Here is a 19482-nt window from a genome sequence, read left to right on the forward strand (position 1 = left end):
TATTTTCTTTGCCATATAACTGTAATTTTTCTACTGTTTTGAGTCTTAATGTGTTTTCTGAAAGACATATGTGATTCTTAGAAAAGGGTTTTTAGACCTCTAAAAGAATCACAACGCACAGGTTAAGAAACACTGACTTAAATGGCAGTAAGAAAGTGTGTGTGTGTGTGTGTGTGTGTGTGTGTGTGTGTGTGTGTACACATATGTGTGTGTTTGTAACTGTTTGTGAATGTACATGTGATGGGAGGAAATTCTGACCTTTTGTCCTTCATTGTGAGAAGATTTACCAGTTCTGTTTACAAAATGCTCTGTAAAATATATTAAATATACATTGTTATTAATTTCTTTGTTTATTTTAGAAGAAACAATACTATCCAGTTTAAGTTTTTTGTATTTGTGAGTATGCATAAGATATACATATATTTATTTATATCAATGTAAATATGTTAAGACAAAAGGCTATCATTTTCTCATAAGCAAAAGAGGGAATAATTCTTGTGCTTGAAAATTTTGGTTCCACATTCCTTCTCTAAGTTATAATGCTATACACCACATTTTTTTTTCTATTTTGGTTTGTTTTGTGAGGTACAATAGCAAACAAGGCATCTGATGTGTTCAACACTCTGCAATTAAAATACTGAGTGTATTATGCATGTGGGTATACATAGTTGTTTTCTTTTTATAAGAGATACAATTTATATTGCTGGGAACTTTACATGGATTTTGAAAAGGCCAACTGAAGAGCATATATACATCAAGATTTTCTCTGATGATTTAAAACAAACATATAATTAAATTTAAATTTTTTGAAAATATGCAGTGAGCCGCTTATTAGAAGGACATAATTTGAAGTCTCTTCCTCTAAATATGTACCAAAGGCACAAATCAATTGACCTTTAATTGAACCCGAGGGCCATATGTTCTAGCTCTCCAGCCTAGAGGACACACTGCTTATCAGTTCTCTTAATCTGAAATGGAGCCATGCTTAGCCACAGAGCACTATTCTTTTATGTGCTTATGCAAAGCTTTCTTTCACCCATTAATAAAATTGCTCTTTATTTTACACAACTTTAGCTTTTGCTGGAAATTTCATTAATTCAACTTTTAACATTTTAATGATGTTAATTTTTTAATGCAACATTTCTGTTCTTCATGTGGTGTTTTAAAATTGGGCCTCCTGTAATTCCATATAAGGACAGGGATGAAATAATTGGGACCCAACAAGCATTATAATCATGTCATTTTCCTTGTATAATGGAAGAAAAGAACAAGCCTGAAGAGTTGACTTTTTCTCATAAGTTCTTATTCTTCTGGAGGGTTCAGTAACCACTGAAACTTTAGACATGTCCCCAAGTAAATTATTAGAGTGGTACCATTGATTTATCCCATGTTTTCCTATGCATCTTATATTGATTACTTGCAAGTTAAGTTGGAAAATGAGGTGGACACATGCTCTTCACACTGGACCAATATTCTGTATCTGGTTTACCTTTTACTTTTAATGTCTATTATATGTTTAATATCACTGAGATCAGTGCTTTGTAACCTTCTTAATGTTGGATGCCATTAATTAAATTCCTCACTTTGTGGTGAATTGTAACCATAAAAATTATTTTGTTGCTATTTCATAACTTCAAAACATTAATTTTGTCTCAGTTATAAGTCACAAACTAAATATTTTTGGAGGTAGAATTTTGGCAAAGAGGTTGATATGCACAGGTTGGGAACCACTGACTTAGACAAATGAGTACTTTTAATACAGGTCACAGGTCAAGGTCTGGGCGATCACTTTTTTTTATAACAAAAGCTTTCTGTTTTCCTGTGTTCTTAGTACATCCATAAAAAAATAAAATTATGTCAGTTAAGTAAAGTTGCTTTCTTTCCCAGTGATGGACATTGAGAGAAATAGAAACTACCCTTAGAGAAAGAACAGTAAGGATTTTCCCAATGTTCATGGATATGTCAGAAATGATTCCTAGGTTCTTTTTATTACCTCCTTGCAGATTCAGATAATTTTACCTCAGTAGAAATTTCATACTGTAATTGTGTGGCAGGAAGATACAGGAAGTACACAAACACTTATCAGCCATATTTTACCTTATTCTGTTTCATTTCATCTTGTTTGTATTTATATGTATGTATTTGAGTGTGTGTGTTAGTTGGAGATACCCATGTGAGCATAACTTACCATGTATAGTTTTGTTGTTTGTGTACACACGAAACATGTAGTCTAAGTATTGACAACCATTAGCTGAGGGGCTCATCTTTGAATGAAACTAATTATCCTTGACAGAAGTCATTAGCTGCCTGTAGTTCTTTGTCTAGGAGTGTGGCCCATGAAAAATTTCCCCTTCCTGATTAACACATGGACATTTCCATTGTCCTTGACAATTTTATTCAAACATTTCTAGGTGAGACCATTTTAAAGAAGACATTATAATCTAATGGATCATATAATCTTCTGTCCCCTCTCCCATTACATTCTCTGAGACATTGATCTATCTATCTATCTATCTATCTATCTATCTATCTATCTATCTATCTATCTATCTATAGATCTCTCTCTCTCTTTCTCTCTCTCCCTCCCTTCCTTCCTCTCTCCATTCCCCCTTCCCTGCCCCCCCCCCGTGTGTGTGTGTGTGTGTGTGTGTGTGTGTGTGTGTGTGTGTATGACCATTGAGACTAGGCTCTTTACAGTCTATTGACTAGTTGTAAATTTTTGTGACAGTCTACATTTGTTTTTTTGAAAAAAGAGATATCTTTGATGAGTGATGATAGCATCATTTATTTTGGGTATAAGAATAATACCCATGTATAATATAGTAATATTTAACTATATTTTGTAGTTATATGTAGAATGTAGCAAGAAGTAATGTTGTAATGTTACTAAAGCAAAGTAATGGTAGGTGCTTTTAGTTTTCTTCCTCCCCCACCCCTCCAGTGGTTATCTTTAGTATTTAATAGATCATAGGATTCTCTAAACCTATAGCTAGAATTTCATCAGATTTCCATGCTAAGTCATAAACAAGGCTAAGTCATAACCATAGTCTAGAAATATCAGAGAGCTAAGCCTTTTCAGCTCATTCCCTTTTACAGGAAGTAAATGCACTCTACAATGAACAATAGTTTTAGTCACTAAGGAATTTAATGGAATGTTGAAGAACATAAATAAATCCTGATGCAGCAAAGACAAGGTGAGATCCTCTCCAGCTGTTTAAGGGTTTATGGTGCTGCATCTTGGCCACTAGAATATCAAATAGAGATGCAGAGAATACTAGATTGGCTTAGAGACTCTGCACAGAGGCCAAAGGTAGGAAAATACTAATTATTGCTGACAGTATCCATCCCAGGAAGGACTTTACCATCTAGGAGCTCTAGATTGGCACTGCCCTCAGTGCTCACATGGCTGACTTTATCCTCTGTTTTACATTTGATACAGCAAGTGGCAGTGTCTTCACCATCTGTGATTGTGATGAAGCCCATAGAAGTGGCTTTAACCACCTCATCCATGAGTGACTTGGTTCCCCTGGCAAAGGCTTTTCATTCAAATACCCCAACAGGACCATTCCCAACAATCTGCTTAGCATGATACAGAGCCTCAGCATATTTCTTGCTGCTCTCAGTACCAAAGTCCAAGCCCATTTGGCCAGCTGGTATACTGGAGGCCAGAGTAGCTTGGCTAATCTTGGCATTTTCATCAACATTGTCAGCAGTGACAAAGTTAACAGGCAAGATAATCTTCACACCATTTTTCTCAGAGGTGGACATAATACCTTCGTCTTCATCATACAGAGATGTGCTAATCTTTTATGTTGTTGAAAAACTTAAGGAAGGTAAAAAGCCATCCCAACAACAATGTTCATCTCACTGATTTTGTCTAGCATGTTATTAATCAGCTGGAGCTTGTCTGCAACTTTAGCTCCTTCCAAGATAACCAGGAAGTATCACTCTGGACTCTTCAAAGCTTTGGCAAAGTACTTCAGCTCCTTTTTTTATCAAATATCCACCAGGCTTTTGTGGTATATTTATATTTACCATGGATCTGTGACTCAGTGTGAAGTCTCAAAAGCCTCAATGACATAGACATGTCCTAGTTTAGACAGTGAGGTTCATCAATTTTATCTGTCTCATCTTTAACCTTGTTTTCAGAAGCATCTTTTCCCTTCCTTTCTTCCTCTATAGAAAAGTGGAGGGTCTCTCATAGACTGACAATCCCAGCTACTGGGTTGGCAGAGAAATTCTCTACTTCTGGGACCATAAAATCCTTCAAGAACAGAACAACCTTGCCCGGCTGAGCTTTGAGTTTTGCAGCAACTAACTCTAAGGAGTACTTGTCAAGCATAGAATACCAGTAGGAAGGCCCAGATGGCTCATAAGCACAACCAACTTGGCTCCATTTCTTCCAAGCATAATTTGATGCTTGGAACAGCAGCCTTGATCCTTTGGTTATTTGTTATCTGGTTGTTCATAGATACACTGACATCCAACTTCATCACGACCCACTTCCCCTTCATGTCCAGATTGTTCAAAATCAATACCTTAGAAAGTGACATTTTGGCAACACCATGATGACGAGAGGCCCAGAGTTGAGAAAGAGCATAGATGCTTTTCTAAAGTGGCAGACCTCACTAGGGAAACTGGTTAAGTTTCTAGTACCTGATGTGACTTTCTTTCTGGTGAGTATGTCTTAGGCTCTTTTGTTGAGCAGAACCGTTAAGCTGAGAGGACAAATTGTTGGGTTCAGAGACTGTTTTAGAAAACCTTGGGGGGTGGTAATGTGTGAATATCCTTGTAGAGACTGTGGTGTACTGTGGAATGTGGAACTATCAGAGGGTGGACCAGAAGGAGGATAAAATCTGGACTGTAACAAAAGATTAAATAAAATTAAAAAAAAGAAAAAAGAAAACTTGACTGGCCTAGGTAAACTGACAGGCTGGTACCTAGCTCCAGTTTCCAGGCTGTTCCTCACAAAACCTGCATTTCCATGTTATTTTCCCCCAACAAAACCAGTGTTTAAGATTGGTTTCCAGGTTATTGCCCAACAAATATGCACTTCCAGGTTACAAGCCCACCCCTGTCTAACAACCACCAATTAGGAGGAAAGAAGTTATGTTTATGCTTTTTCTTCCAGCACCAGCCAGTTATGTTAAAGGCCATAGTAGCCCAGCAATTAGATGCTTGCGAGGCTGAAAACACTTACCCCCCACTTGCCACTTTCTATTAAACCTACTGAGAGTTCAAGGCTTTTCTCCACTGTAACCATCCTATGGGTTGGAGCTGAGCTAAGCCCGAGCTTGGGCTTGAATGAAGACCCTGGTGTGACTTAATTGGACTCAGCTTCTCGGTGGTCTTTTGGAGTTCATGAATATTTTGATAAAACAAAGCCATGGGATGAGGAGCTTTCAGAATTGGAGACAATCTTTCCAAAATGTACGCCATCAGAGAGTCCAAGATAATAACCAACAAACAATCAAACAACAACGACAAAAACACACACACACACACAAGAAAAAAAGTGTCAAAGAAATGGATGATCCAATTAAAAATTGACTAGGGATATAAACAGAGTTCTCTGAAGAAGAAACAAAGTATGGTCAAGAAATATCTCTAAAAAATACTTCTAAAAATGTTCATTATTCTTAACAATTAAATACATGTAAATTGAAACAATTTTAAAATTTTAACTCATACCAGTCATAACAATGAAAACTAAACAAAACAATTGAAAACAAATGCTGGTAAGGTTGTAGTAAAAGAGGCATGTGCTTTTTAACCCATCTAGCCAAGACTTGGGAATCTCAGGATATTATAAGTAACTATAAGATATTCTGAAAATTTACTTCAGAATTTATGACTGTGAAGTTTTTATTTAAGAAAATTTTTCTCTTTGTATGTGTGCTTGTATGTAGATGTGTGAGCATGTGTGATTCTGTATATGTGTATATTTATATATGTGTGTAACTGTATATGCATGTGACTATATGTGCATGTGTGTTTGTGTGCATTCAGGTCATGAATGTAAAGGAAAGTAAGTTCACACCATGGTGCATGTATGGAGGTCCAAGAACAACCTCAGGTTGTATTCACTTCATTTAAGACAAAATTTCTTACTTTTCCTGAGTCTTCCAGAGCAGCTGATATGTGAATGTCTGATAATTTTTGTTACTACATCCTTGTAGGAATTATACAAACTCAACCTGCTGAACAAAACATGAATTCTGGAAATTCAAGCTGAGGTTCTCATACTTGAAGATAAAACAATTTTACCAAATGAGCCACTTCCTTTTTCAAGGACATAGATTTTTGATTGCAAGACTGAATAAGAATATACATTTTCAAAATGTACAGCAATGTTATCTAAATGAAATGAAAAATGTGAATGCACATAACTAATTTGAAATAAGTTTCCCTAAAATTAAAGCATTATTGACCAAAAGCTAACAATGTAACTTGCTAAAAGTTTTTATTTATTTAAGATATGGAAATTATTGTGCATTCTTTAGTGATTTCAAAAGTTGTAGATTGCAAAGTTTCTTTAAGGCCAAGGACATTGTCAAGAAAACAAAACGCAGCCAACAGAATGGAAAAGATATTTAAAAACTCCACATCAGATAGAGGCCTAATATCCAAGGTATACAAAGAACTCAAAAAGCTAGACACCAGAGAATCAAACAACCCTATTAAATAATGGGGTACAGAGCTAAACAAAACATTCTCAATTGAGGAATATGTAATGACTGTGAAACATCTAAGGAAGTGCTCGACATCCTTATCCATCAGGGAAATGCAAATCAAAACAACCCTGAGATTCCACCTCACACCAGTCAGATTGGCCAAGATCCAAAACTCAGATGACTGCAGATGCTGGTGAGGTTGTGGAGAAAGAGGAACACTTCTCCACTGTTGGTGGGTTTGTAAACTGATACAACCACTCTGGAAATCAGTCTGGCGATACCTCAGAAAATTGGACATAGTACTACCTGAAGACCCAGCTATTCCACTTCTGGGCATATACCCCAGAGACACTTTAATACACACAAGGATATATGCACCACAATGTTCATAACGGCTCTATTTATAATAGCCAGAGCTGGAAAGAACCCAGATGTCCTTCAGAAGATGAATGGATACCAAAATTGTGGTACATTTACACAATGGAATACTACTCAGCCACCAGAAACAATGACTTAACCAAATTCTTAAGAAAATGGCTGCATCTAGAGAATATCATCCTGAGTGAGATAACCCAGTCACAAAAGAACAGACATAATATGCAGTCACTGATAGTGGGATGCTAACCCCAGAGGCTCAGACTGCCCCAGAAACAACTCACAAACTGTGTGAAGTTCAAGAAAGAAAGAAAAAAAACCATTAGGCTCAATTCTTACACACTAAGAATACGTTGACTAATTCCGTGTTACATCCTGTTTTGCATGTACTTTTTGCTCTTTGTAACTAGTAAGATCTTAATGCACAGTATCAAACCTTAAAAAACAATGCTTAAAAAATTGTGCATTTATCTTTGTTTTTTTTTAAAATAAAGTTCTTCAATTAAAAAAAAACAAAAGTTGTAGATTTTTTATTTTCAAATATATTTAAGGAAAAATGTTACTATATGTTTGTTGTTATTGTTTAAGGATAGCAGTCATAGAAAACAGACTACAACTTTGTTATTTACAGTTTGCAAACTCAGAGTGGGTTCTACAGTAACCCAGGCTAAAGGCATTGTTGAAATAAAGCTATCTACTTTGTTCTTGGCTTGATTCTATCACTCAATAAAAAGAAACTGGTTTGAGGGACTTTTCGTCATTAAAACACTGAGTTATTAGGGTTTTTAAAGGTTTTAGGTTAGGTGGTCATTTAGACTCATCTATGGAGCATGGCACTTTATAAATAAATAATAACTTACATTAAATTATTTCTTAAACAAGGTTTATTTTCTGTGACATTAGAGATCTTAATAGCTGTGAGATATTTTCTGAAAGTAGAGAAGAATAGATCATTAAACTTAAAAAAATATTATTTTGCTGAATTTGTGTGAGAAACAAAACATTAGAAATTAGGTACAACTTATTCTAGACACAGTGATGGAATGGGATTATGATCTACAGTTCCCTCAACTGGCACCTGGGTAAAGTGGGTCAGCTTAGTTTGACATTTTATACTTCAGTGTGTGGGTCATAGGGAAGTAATAATGACTTTTATTATAAAAATGAAAGCCAGAGATGGATGTCAAAATATTCAGCTTATAATATTTCTTTAATGATTAGACTTCATCAATGTTTAAATTTTTTAATTACATAAACCTCTATGTGGAAGCAGGTCAATCAGCTCAAATACTTCTGTGATGCTATTAAATATTAGAATCTTAACTCAAAAATTCTATATTTATTTATATATGTCTGTTGTCTGCTATTGAATGAGGTTATTTTATTTCCAGGCACTCAGAAAAATGAACCCTTTCCATTCAGTCATTCTGTCACCTCTATAGAACGGGAAACTTAGATTAACAACATTGGGTTTTCATGATCTTGGGTATAAATAAGTAAATACACTAATAATAATTGTAATCATTATACTAGATTAGTTTCATTGCCCAAAATCTAGAACCAGAAAGGCTGGGAGTTTTGGAGTGATCTTTGCAATATATTATAAACATTGAGTGTTTTTCATACCATCTCCTGATTAAATAACATAGTTTTTGTATAAAGGTTTAGAAAAGCCACTGGCATAAGATGTCTTCTTTGTATTTACCATGATCCCAGAGACAAGAGTACACTAATAGCTCTGTTAGTAACAGATCACTGAGCAGGTACACACAAATTAGAACAAAAAGGCATTCCAAGACACAGCCTTTTCCCTTAATTTTGAAAAAAAAAGTCTCTCTAACTGCATTCCTAGTCACATCTCCTGCATTCTCCAGTGGCTGCGAGATAAGAAATTTCCATTTCGTAGTTTACTATCTCATCAGCAGGTTTTCGGTCGTCTACTATGTAATCTTGGGAGGCCTGGAGACTTGAAAGCATTTAGAGAAGCTAAATGCTATCTCAGCATCTCTTTCCATATTTGCAGGTTCAATTGCTCCTTACTAATATTCATTCCACTTTACAGGCTAAGAATTATTCTTCCAGGTAAGCAGTAGAAAAGCAAAATGAAATTTTCAGATTCACATTTTGTATAACCTGTCGAATTTATAAATATCTTGTCAGATAAAGTCAGACGACCTGTTTGTTTTTGCTGTGAAGGTACAATAGTACCTTGAAATGTTACATTTTCAGGAACAGTTTGCCCACAAATGTCAAATCAGTTTTGCTTCTAAACACTGTAACCATAGGTTCATGTTTCTTTTTAATTGGCTTGGTGCTAGGTTTCTCCCTTTTTTGATGCACATATTTAAAAGTCATAGATAGCAGATAAAGTTTTATGGGGGCAATAAAAGTTTTTAGATACTTTTCACAGTGAAATTATTTTTGTAAATTTTATAGGTAGAAATTTAATGTCCCATTACTTATAAACCCTCTAAACTTTTCTATCCTAGAATTTGAAACATTACTCCAGTTTATCTCTGTCACTTCAACTAATTGATAGTTTTCTACTTAGGTGTTAAAGTAACAATTTTTTTCATGGTCATTATGATCTCAGTCTGTCTAGAATATTTATGGCCCTCAATAGATGGTTTTTGAGTGGCTAGATTTAACCATGGGCCAAATTTCTGTTTCAACAAAAATCCTATCAATAATAAAATACTTTTTTCCCCAAAGTGAATTATTTAATAACCTCTAGATACAGCTCTGAGGTGATCTTTATGCCATTTTTCAGAAGGTGTGACTCAGGTTATCAGATCTCTCACAGTATGCCCTCCTTCTGTCCTCCCCATACCTCATTCCCCTGCTTCCTATTCCCACTCCTTCTCCAACCCAGTCCCCTTCTTTCATCCATCCCCAATGTCTGATCTGTTCCCTCTTCTTAGTGAGATTGGGAATACTCTTGTTGCTTATCTTCTTTGGGTTTGTGGTTTAGAACCTTAGTTATCTTGTATTTTATGGGTAATATCCACTTATCAATGAGTACATACCATGTTTGTCTTTCTGGGACTGGGTTTTTTGACTCAAGATGATCTTTTCTAGTTCTATCCATTTGCCTGCAAAACCATAATATCATTGTTTTTAATGGCTGAGCACTACTCCACTATGTAAATGTGCTACATTTTCTTTATCCTTTGCTTGAGAGATATCTAGGTTGTTTCTAGTTTCTGGATATTACAAATAAAGCGGCTATAAACATAGTTGAGCAATTGTCCTTGTGGTATGGTGGAACTTTTTTTGGGTATATGCTCAAGAATGGTAGCTATAGGGCATATAGAAATCGAACCCACCATTTCTTATTACCAAGAAACACTTCTAATGAAAGGATTGGGACACCAATTTATCCACAGAACCTTAAACACAAAATTTGCCTTGCCTACAAGGTGTGGGGAAGTAAAAGATGGAGCAGAACTGGAAGGAAGTGCCAAACAATGGCCGGGCTAGCTTGAGACACATGACATGAGAGGAAGCCCAGCCTAGAATAAATGTCATCAGAGAGGCATCATATAATAACTGATAGAAATGGATGCAGAGACTGAAAAAAAAAACATTAAGTACAGTTGCGGAATCCTCTAGGAGGTAGAATTGAAAGACTAATACAGACAGAGAAATCAAGAACACCATAAAAAGACCTATCAACAAACATGAGTCTATATTGGCTCACAGAGACAGAACTACCAACCAGGGAGCATGTATGGCACAGGTGTAGGCCCTTTCATCATTGTGCATCTGGGTCTTTATGTGGGACTTCTACATCAGAAGCAGAGGCTGTCAGGATACTTTGCCTGCTTTTGAAACTATTTTCTCTGATTGGACTGCCTAATCTAGCCTCAATATAAAAAGAAGTACCTAATCATATGGCAACTTGATATGTCAAAGCTGAGTGGCATCCATGAGCAGCCTCTTCTTTTTTGAGAAGAGAAGAAGGATGGTGTTGGATAGGGGTTAAAGAGAGGGGCTGGGAGAGGAGAGAAAATCTGAATCCAAAAGTAAAGTACATATCTCACATAAGGTAACAACTTTTGGGATAGTCCCTGCTTCAGTTGGTAGACCTATTGGGAGAAAAAAACACCTAGCTTCACAAAGACTTGAAATGCAAGGTTGGGGGTACTTAGGGCTTTTGCTACCTCAGAGAAAAAAGGAAGTATGAATGGGGAAAGGGTTGTGGGAGGGTTGGCTGGGCGGGCCAATGATCAGGATGTAAAGTGAATAAATAAAAAGTAAATTAAAAAAATAGAAAAAACCCAAGTGAAGTACTTAATAATAATTAAAGATGAATAACATAAGAGAGTTAAAAATACTTCAGACCTTAAATCAGATTATTTAAAATTTTTCTCATGATCTTATTCATGGACCTTACACTTTTTTTTAAAAATTTTGACAATTTTTGCACAAGTAACGCACCATTAGAGTCAAACATAAATGATTATTATTCAAGTAAAACTATTGTCATCCTGCAAATTCTTATATGAACTTAAAGCTTTAAAATCAGGTTTGGTTGATTAAAACAAGAAAAGTTCTGAAGAAAAATATATCCATTTCTACCAATATTAAGGGCAAATGACCTTTATTTTTTTTCACTGTTATATTTCTTATTTTATTATTATTATAATTTTTTAAACGACTTTATTTTACAAAACAAAGATAAATGTACAGATTTTAAACATTTTTTGCTTAAACTTATACTTTTTTCTCAGTACTGTTTTTTCTGACATTAAAATAATTTTTCACATAAAACCATAGGAATATTTTTTTTTTAGTCAGTACTTGATTTTTTTCAAGGGCCCCACAGTGTGCATTGAAAACCCAATAGTTACAATAAGTTTAAAGTACATGCAAAACAAAACAAAACATGGAAACAGTAAAAGTCTTTTTGTTTGTAAATATATGTATATTTTTTTTTTGTTTTCTTTATTTCTTGGACTTCATACAGTCTGTGAGTTGTTTCTGGAGGAGTGCAAGCCTCTGGGGTTAGCATCCCACTATCAGTGACTGCATATTATGTCTGTTCTTTTGTGACTGGTTTATCTCACTCAGGATGATATTCTCTAGATGCAGCCATTTTCTTAAGAATTTGGTTAAGTCATTGTTTCTGGTGGCTGAGTAGTATTCCATTGTGTATATGTACCACAATTTTTGTATCCATTCATCTTCTGAAAGACATCTGGGTTCCTTCCAGTTTCTGGCTATTATAAATAGAGCCGCTATGAACATTGTGGTGCATATATCTTTGTTGTGTATTAAAGTGTCTCTGGGGTATATGCCCAGAAGTGGAATAGCTGGGTCTTCAGGTAGTACTATATCCAATTTTCTGAGGTATCGCCAGACAGATTTCCAGAGTGGTTGTATTAGCTTGCAACCACACCAACAGTGGAGAAGTGTTCCTCTTTCTCTGCAGCCTCGCCAGTGTCTGCTGTCATCTGAGTTTTGGATCTTGGCCAATCTGACTGGTGTGAGGTGGAATCTTAGGGTTGTTTTGATTTGCATTTCCCTGATGGCTAAGGATGTCGAGCACTTCCTCAGATGTTTCTCGGCCATTCGGTGTTCCTCAACTGAGAACATTTTGTTTAGCTCTGTACCCCATTTTTTAATAGGGTTATTTGATTCTCTGGTGTCTAGCTTTTTGAGTTCCTTGTACAACTTGGATATTAGGCCTCTATCTGATGTGGTGTTGATAAAGATCTTTTCCCATTCTGTTGGTTGCTGTTTTGTTTTCTTGATGATGTCTTTAGCCTTACAGAAACTTTGCAATCTCATTAAGTCCCATTTGTTAATCTTTGACCTGAGAGCTTGAGCCATTGGTATTTTGTTCAGGAAATTTTCTTCTGTACCTATGTGTTCCAAGGTTTTCCCTACTTTCTCATCTAATAGTTTCAGTGTATCTGGTTTAATGTGGAGATCTTTGATCCACTTACACTTGAGCTTTGTACAAGGAGATAAGAAAGGGTCTATTTTCATACTTTTGCATGCTGAGTGCCAGTTGGACTAGCACCATTTGTTGAATAGGCTGTCTTTTTTCCATTGAATGTTTACTGCTCCTTTGTCAAAAATCAGGTGACCATATACATGAGGGCTCATTTCTGGATCTTCTATTCTATTCCATTGATCCACATGCCTATTTCTGTACCAGTACCATGCAGTTTTCAGCACAATTGCCTTGTAATATAGCTTGAGGTCAGGGATAGTGATTCCCACAGATGTTTTTTTGTTGTTGAGGATGGATTTTGCTATTCTGGGTCTTTTGTTATTCCATATGAAATTGCACATTGATGTTTCCAATTCCATGGAAAACTGGGTTGGAATTTTGATGGGGATTGCATTGAATCTGTAGATTGCTTTTGGTAGGATGGCCATTTTTAAGATGTTGATTTTTCCAATCCATGAGCATGGGAGATCTTTCCATTTTCTGAGATCCTCCTCAATTTCTTTCTTTAGAGGTTTGAAGTTCTTGTCATACAGGTCCTTCACTTGCTTAGTTAGAGTCACACCAAGGTATTTCATAGTTTTTGTAACAATTGTGAAGGGTATGTTTTCCCTAATTTCTTTCTCCACATGTTTGTCCTTTGAGTAAAGGAAGGCTACTGATTTGTTTGAGTTAATTTTGTATCCAGCCTCTTTGCTGAACTTGTTTATCAGCTGTAGGAGTTCTCTGGTGGAATTTTTGGGGTCATTCAAGTACACTATCATGTCATCGGCAAAGAGTGATGTTTTTATCTCTTCCTTTCAGATTTGTATCCCCTTGATCTCCTTTTGCTGTCTAATTGCTCCAGCCAGGACTTCCAGTACTGTGTTGAGTAGATAGGAAGAGAGTGGGCAGCCTTTTCGAGTCCCTGATTTTAGTGGGATTACTTCAAGTTTCTCGCCATTAAGTTTGATGTTGGCTGTTGGTTTTCTGTATATTGCTTTTATTATGTTTAAGTATGGGCCTTTGATTCCTGTTCTTTCCAGGACTTTTAACATGAAGAGGTGTTGGATTTTGTCGAATGCTTTCTCAGCGTCTAGTGATATGACCATGTGATTTTGGTCTTTGAGTTTTTTTATATGGTGGATTATGTTGATGGATTTCCTTATGTTAAACCATCCCTGCATCCCAGGAATGAAGCCTACTTGGTCATGATGAATGATCGTTTTGATGTGTTCTTGGATTCGGTTTGCGAGGATTTTGTTGAGTATTTTTGCATCAATGTTCATAAGTGAGATTGGTCTGAAGTTCTCTTTCCTTGTAGGGTCTTTGTGTGGTTTAGGTACGAGGGTTATTGTAGCCTCAAAATATGAGTTGGGTAATATTCCATCTGATTCTATCTTTTCGAATATTTTGGCCAGTATTGGTGTTATATCCTCAATAAAAGTCTGATAAAATTCTGCACTGAACCCGTCTGGACTTTGGCTTTTTTTGGTTGGGAGGCTTTTGATGACTTCTTCTATTTCTTTAGGTGTTATAGGGTTATTTAGATGGTTTACTTGGTCCTGGATTAACTTTGGGACTTTGTATCTGTCTAGGAATTCATCCATTTCCTCCAGATTTTCCAATTTTATGCAGTATAAGTTTTTGTAGTAGGATCTGATGATTTCTTGAATTTCCTTAGTTTCAGTTGTTATGTCCCCACTTTCCTTTCTGATTTTGTTAATTTGGATACTCTCTCTTTGCCCTCTAGTTAGTCTGGCTAGGGGTTTATCAATTTTGTTGATTTTCTCAAAGAACCAACTCTTGGTTTTGTTGATTTTTTCAATGGTTCTTTTTGTTTCTATTTGGTCTATTTCTGCCCTAATTTTGATTATTTCTTGCTGTCTACTCTTTTTGGGTATATCTGCTTCCTTTTGTTCTAGGGCTTTTAGCTGTGCTGTCAGGTTGCTGATGTGAGCTCTCTCCAGTTTCCTTGTGGAAACACCCAGGGCTATGAGTTTTCCTCTCAATACTGCTTTCATTGCATCCCATAGGTTTTGGTATGTTGTGTTTTTGTTTTCATTGAATTCTAGAAAATCATTAATTCTTTCTTTATTTCTTCTTTGACCCTGCTATCCTTTAACAGAGCATTGTTTAGTTTCCATGTATATGTGGGCTTTTTGTTGTCTTTGTTGTTGTTAAAGACCAACCTTAGACCATGGTGATCTGAGAGGATGCATGGGAGTATTTCAATCTTCTTATATCGATGGAGGCTCGTTCTGTGTCCAAATATGTGGTCAATTTTCGAGAAGGTGCCATGGGGTGGTGAGAAGAAGGTGTATTCTTTTACTTTGGGATAGTATGTTCTGTATATATCTATTAATTCTAGTTGGTTCAACGTCTCTGCTAGTTTTGCAGTGTCCTTGTTCATTTTCTGTTTCCCTGATCTGTCCATTGGTGAGAGTGGGGTATTAAAGTCTTCCACTATTATTGTGTGGGTTGAAATGTATTTTTTGAGCTTCATTAGGGTTTCTTTCATGAATGTGGGTGATTTTTTATTTGGAGCATAAATGTTAAGGATTGAGAGTTCCTCCTGACAGACCTCCCCTGTAATGAGTAAAAAGTGTCCTTCTTTATCTTTTTTGATAACTTTTGGTTGGAAATTTACTTTATTCGATATTAGAATAGCCACTCCAGCTTGCTTCTTGGGGTTGATTGCTTGGAAGTTTTTTTTTTCCCACCCTTTTACTCTGAGATATTGTCTGTCTTTGTCTCTGAGATGAGTTTCCTGTATGCAGCAAAAGGCTGGATTTTGTTTATTTATCCAGTCTGATAGTCTGTGTCTCTTTATTGGGGAGTTGAGACCATTTATGTTAATAGATATCAAGGAATAGTTGTTTCTGTTTCCTGCTATTATTGCTTTTTTGTGTTGAATTGTGTCTGTGTTTTTTTTCTTTATTTTTTTTAGTTTTCTTGTTTAGGAGTTTTCTTGTTTTTACTAGACTGTATTTACCCTCACTGTATTGGTTTTCCACCTATAATTCGTTATAGTGCTTGGTTTGTGGTCAGATATTGTGTGAATTTTGATTTGTCTTGAAATATCTTTGTCTCTCCATCGATGGTGATTGATAGTTTTGCTGGGTATAGCAGCTTGGGCTGGCACTTGTGCTCTCTTAATGAGTGCATGATGTCTGTCCAGACTCTTCTAGCTTTCATAGTCTCTGTTGAGAAATCGGGTGTGAGTCTGATTGGTCTGCCTTTATATGTTACCTGACCTTTTTCCCTTACTGCTTTTAGTATTCTTTCTTTACTTTGGGCACTTGATGTTTTTACTATTATGTGTCAGTAGGTATTTCTTTTCTGGTCCTACCTATTTGGAGTTCTGATGGCTTCTTTTATGCTCGTGGTCATCTCATTCTTGAGGGTAGGAAAGTTTTCTTCTATGATTTTGTTGAAGATATTTACTGTGCCCCTTAGTTGATACTGTTCTCCCTCTTCTATTCCTATTATCCTTAGGTTCGGTCTTCTCATTGTGTCTTGGATTTTCTGGACATTTTGGCTTAGAAGCTTTTTGTTTTTTGCATCTTCTCTGGCTGTTTTGTCTATGTTTGCAATGTTGTCTTCTGCCCCCGAGATTCTCTCTTCGATCTCTTGTAATCTATTGGAAATGCTTGCTTCTGTGACTCCTGATTTCTTTTTTTGGTGTTCTGACTCTAGGGTTATCTCTTTTAGTGATTTCTTTATTGTGCCAATCTCTGTTTTAATTTCCCTCTTCCATTCCTTTATTTCTTTGGTTCTGTTTTTCTCTAGTTCTTTGAGTTCTTTGAGTGTTTTTCTTGTTTCTTCTTTAAAAGCTTCTGAATCTTTTTGCTTTTCCTCCCTTTCTTGTTTAAGTAACTCTATCAGCGTCTTGAGGCATGATTTCAGGTCTTTGTCTTCTTTTTCTTGAGTGTTTGGAGTTCCGTTGTTTGCTGTTATGAGAGAGCTGGGCTCTGGTGTTGCTAGATTTTTTTGATTCCCTTGGGATATACTCTTTCTCTTTCCTCTTGCCATTTTGTTGTCAGTGATATGTTCTTACCTTTCCCTTGTATCTGGTTTGTGTCCCTGGTTCTCCACTGGTTGAGGTGTCAGATGAGTCAAGCCCTTTTTTATGCCTTAGAGTCGTCGGGTGTGAGCAGAAGTTCCAACGTTCTGTTTCTGTTTGCTGGATCAGGCACAGTTTCTCAGCCTCTATGAGCCGCGGCTCTGCCTGGCAGGTAGGCCAGGCTCTGCTCTGCGTCCGGAAGTCGCCTCTGAGTGGAAACAGAAGATGTAATTTTCTGTTCCCATTCACAGTTGCTCAGCCCCTGTGAGCAGCAGCTCAGCCTGGCAGGCAGGCCAGGCTCTGCCCTGAGTCCGGAAGTCGCCTCCGGGTGGAAACAGAAGTTCCAATTTTCTGTTCCCAATCGCTGGATCGGGCAGGGTGGGGCAGAGCGAGTAACGATGTGCACTTTCTGTGTGCACTCTGCAGAGATCTCTCTGCTCCCTGCAGTCTTGGTCTCCCACTCACCAGTTGCTCAGCCTCTATGAGCCGCCGCTCAGCCTGGCAGGTAGGCCAGGCTCCGCTCTCGCAAATGATCTTTAAATAACTCTTTTGTAACTGTTCTTCTAAGATTTTCTTAAAGCTTGTTTGTACTATTTAACAACTTTTATAAGCTTAACTCATTCTTTCTGAACTTTGTAAACATGCCTCAGAATAAAAGGGACAAAATATATTAAACTTAAGGAAGTTCTAATTTGCTACTAGTCTTTAGATCATTAACAAAGATACCTACAAATTCAAAATCATATAATATTAATTTGTTTTCACCATATAACTTTTCCCCCCTTAGGTTTAGAGAGCAAACTTTCACCTCATTTTTTTCTTAATCATTTATTTACAACCAATATGTCTGAATGCTTCTGGGATGAGATTTTAAAAAGTATTTAACCAGGCACACTAGAACTTTCTTTTATTAATCTCCTAAGTAATCTATTTCTCGGGTACATATTTTAATAGCCTATGAAATACTTGCAGTTCAATACGAAAAATAATAATCTGTTGAAAAAAAGGACTATGACTTGAATAAATATTCTCTAGAGAAGACACACAAAGACCGATTGATAAATGAAAAATACAGATGCTGTGACGCATCACTGGGGAAATGTAAATCAAAATCGCTGTGACTATCATCCTGCACCTGTTAGCATGGTTATTATAGAAGTACAAATGACACAGCCTCTGTGGAAAACAGTATGGAGACTCCTCAGAAAAACTTAGCACCACTGCCCCATTGTAAAAAAAATAAATAAATAATCCATTTATCTAAAAGAGCTAAAATTGAACCCCTAAATAGAACTGCATCAAAATTGTGATGGGCTGTAGGACAACTCCCCGGAACATTTCAAAACAACCAAGAAATAAAATAACCTAAATATCTCTAACCAGAAGAAAGAATAAAGAAATATTTTCTATGCTTTCAACTTGATAATATTAACCTCCCAGTATAGCACACAGCTGAATGTGAACTCAAACGTTTTGAACTCTGGGACACTGCAAGAAAAGACTTAACTCCAGTAATAAATGAGTAACAAGCAATACAAAAATACTTTTTCTACAGTTGAATGGATCTACATGACTCTACTAATATCCAATATCTAAAGCACAGAAATCCATTTATCAGATAAGAACAGTTTGTGATAGTTGGCAGACGCTAGAAGAAAAACAGTATGAGACATCGATGATTGAATAGAGTTTCAGGTAAGTAGGTGAAAGGGCCCTACAAATCAGGTATTTTCAGTTAAAGTTTGTTAAAAGGCAGACCTCATGTTAATTCTTTTTATACAATAAAAGTAAAATATGATGAGTTATCTAAATGACAGAACTGTTATAATTATAAAAATATGGTAGATGCAAAATTGCTATAAATAAATATAAATATGCAGCCACTTTACATTTTATAAAGCCCACTTTTAATCCTAATCCTTAATTTAAATAATAGTGTATAGTGTCTAGAAATTGAAGACAACTTTATTTTTTTCTAATTTGAAGGCAGTTTCCTGACACCAGTAGGTAAAATCAGTAAGTATAAAAATAATTACACCTCCTGGCTCTGGCTTCCTTCCCCACTTGGAACAAGTAGAATATTTTAAGTTCTTTGTTATTAAAAAATTGTAATGTGAGAGGAACTTAAAAATTTTCTTTACTATTTGCAAATTAATTAGATTTTTTGTTAGTCCCTCTCTTCTCATTCTCTTGATTTTTTTTCTCTTTCTTTTGATACCTTTATATTCATTACAATGATGATTGGTACCATTTTCTGGGAAAGGTTCCCAAATAATGAGCTTAATCAAATAATGAACTGGAGCAGGAAGATGGAATGTGAGCAAAACTGAAATGAATGGGTGATTGCACATGACAATTTGGAAATTTCTGGAGCAGATTTTTTACCCCTAGAGTATTCTGAGTCAGGCTCCAATGATTGGAATTTTACA

At 36.1% G+C, this 19482-nt stretch overlaps 1 pseudogene across 1 annotated transcript; it reads right to left on the minus strand.

Moving 5' to 3' along the window:
• Positions 1-3321: 3321 nt before the first annotated feature.
• LOC308422637 (phosphoglycerate kinase 1-like) lies at positions 3322-4553 on the minus strand (annotated as a pseudogene). Its single transcript has one exon. The product of its transcript is annotated as a phosphoglycerate kinase 1-like (transcript).
• Positions 4554-19482: the final 14929 nt, after the last annotated feature.

The sequence above is a fragment of the Micromys minutus genome (genome assembly GCF_963924665.1).
Source record: "Micromys minutus genome assembly, chromosome: 7".
In the NCBI taxonomy this organism is placed as follows: domain Eukaryota; kingdom Metazoa; phylum Chordata; class Mammalia; order Rodentia; family Muridae; genus Micromys; species Micromys minutus.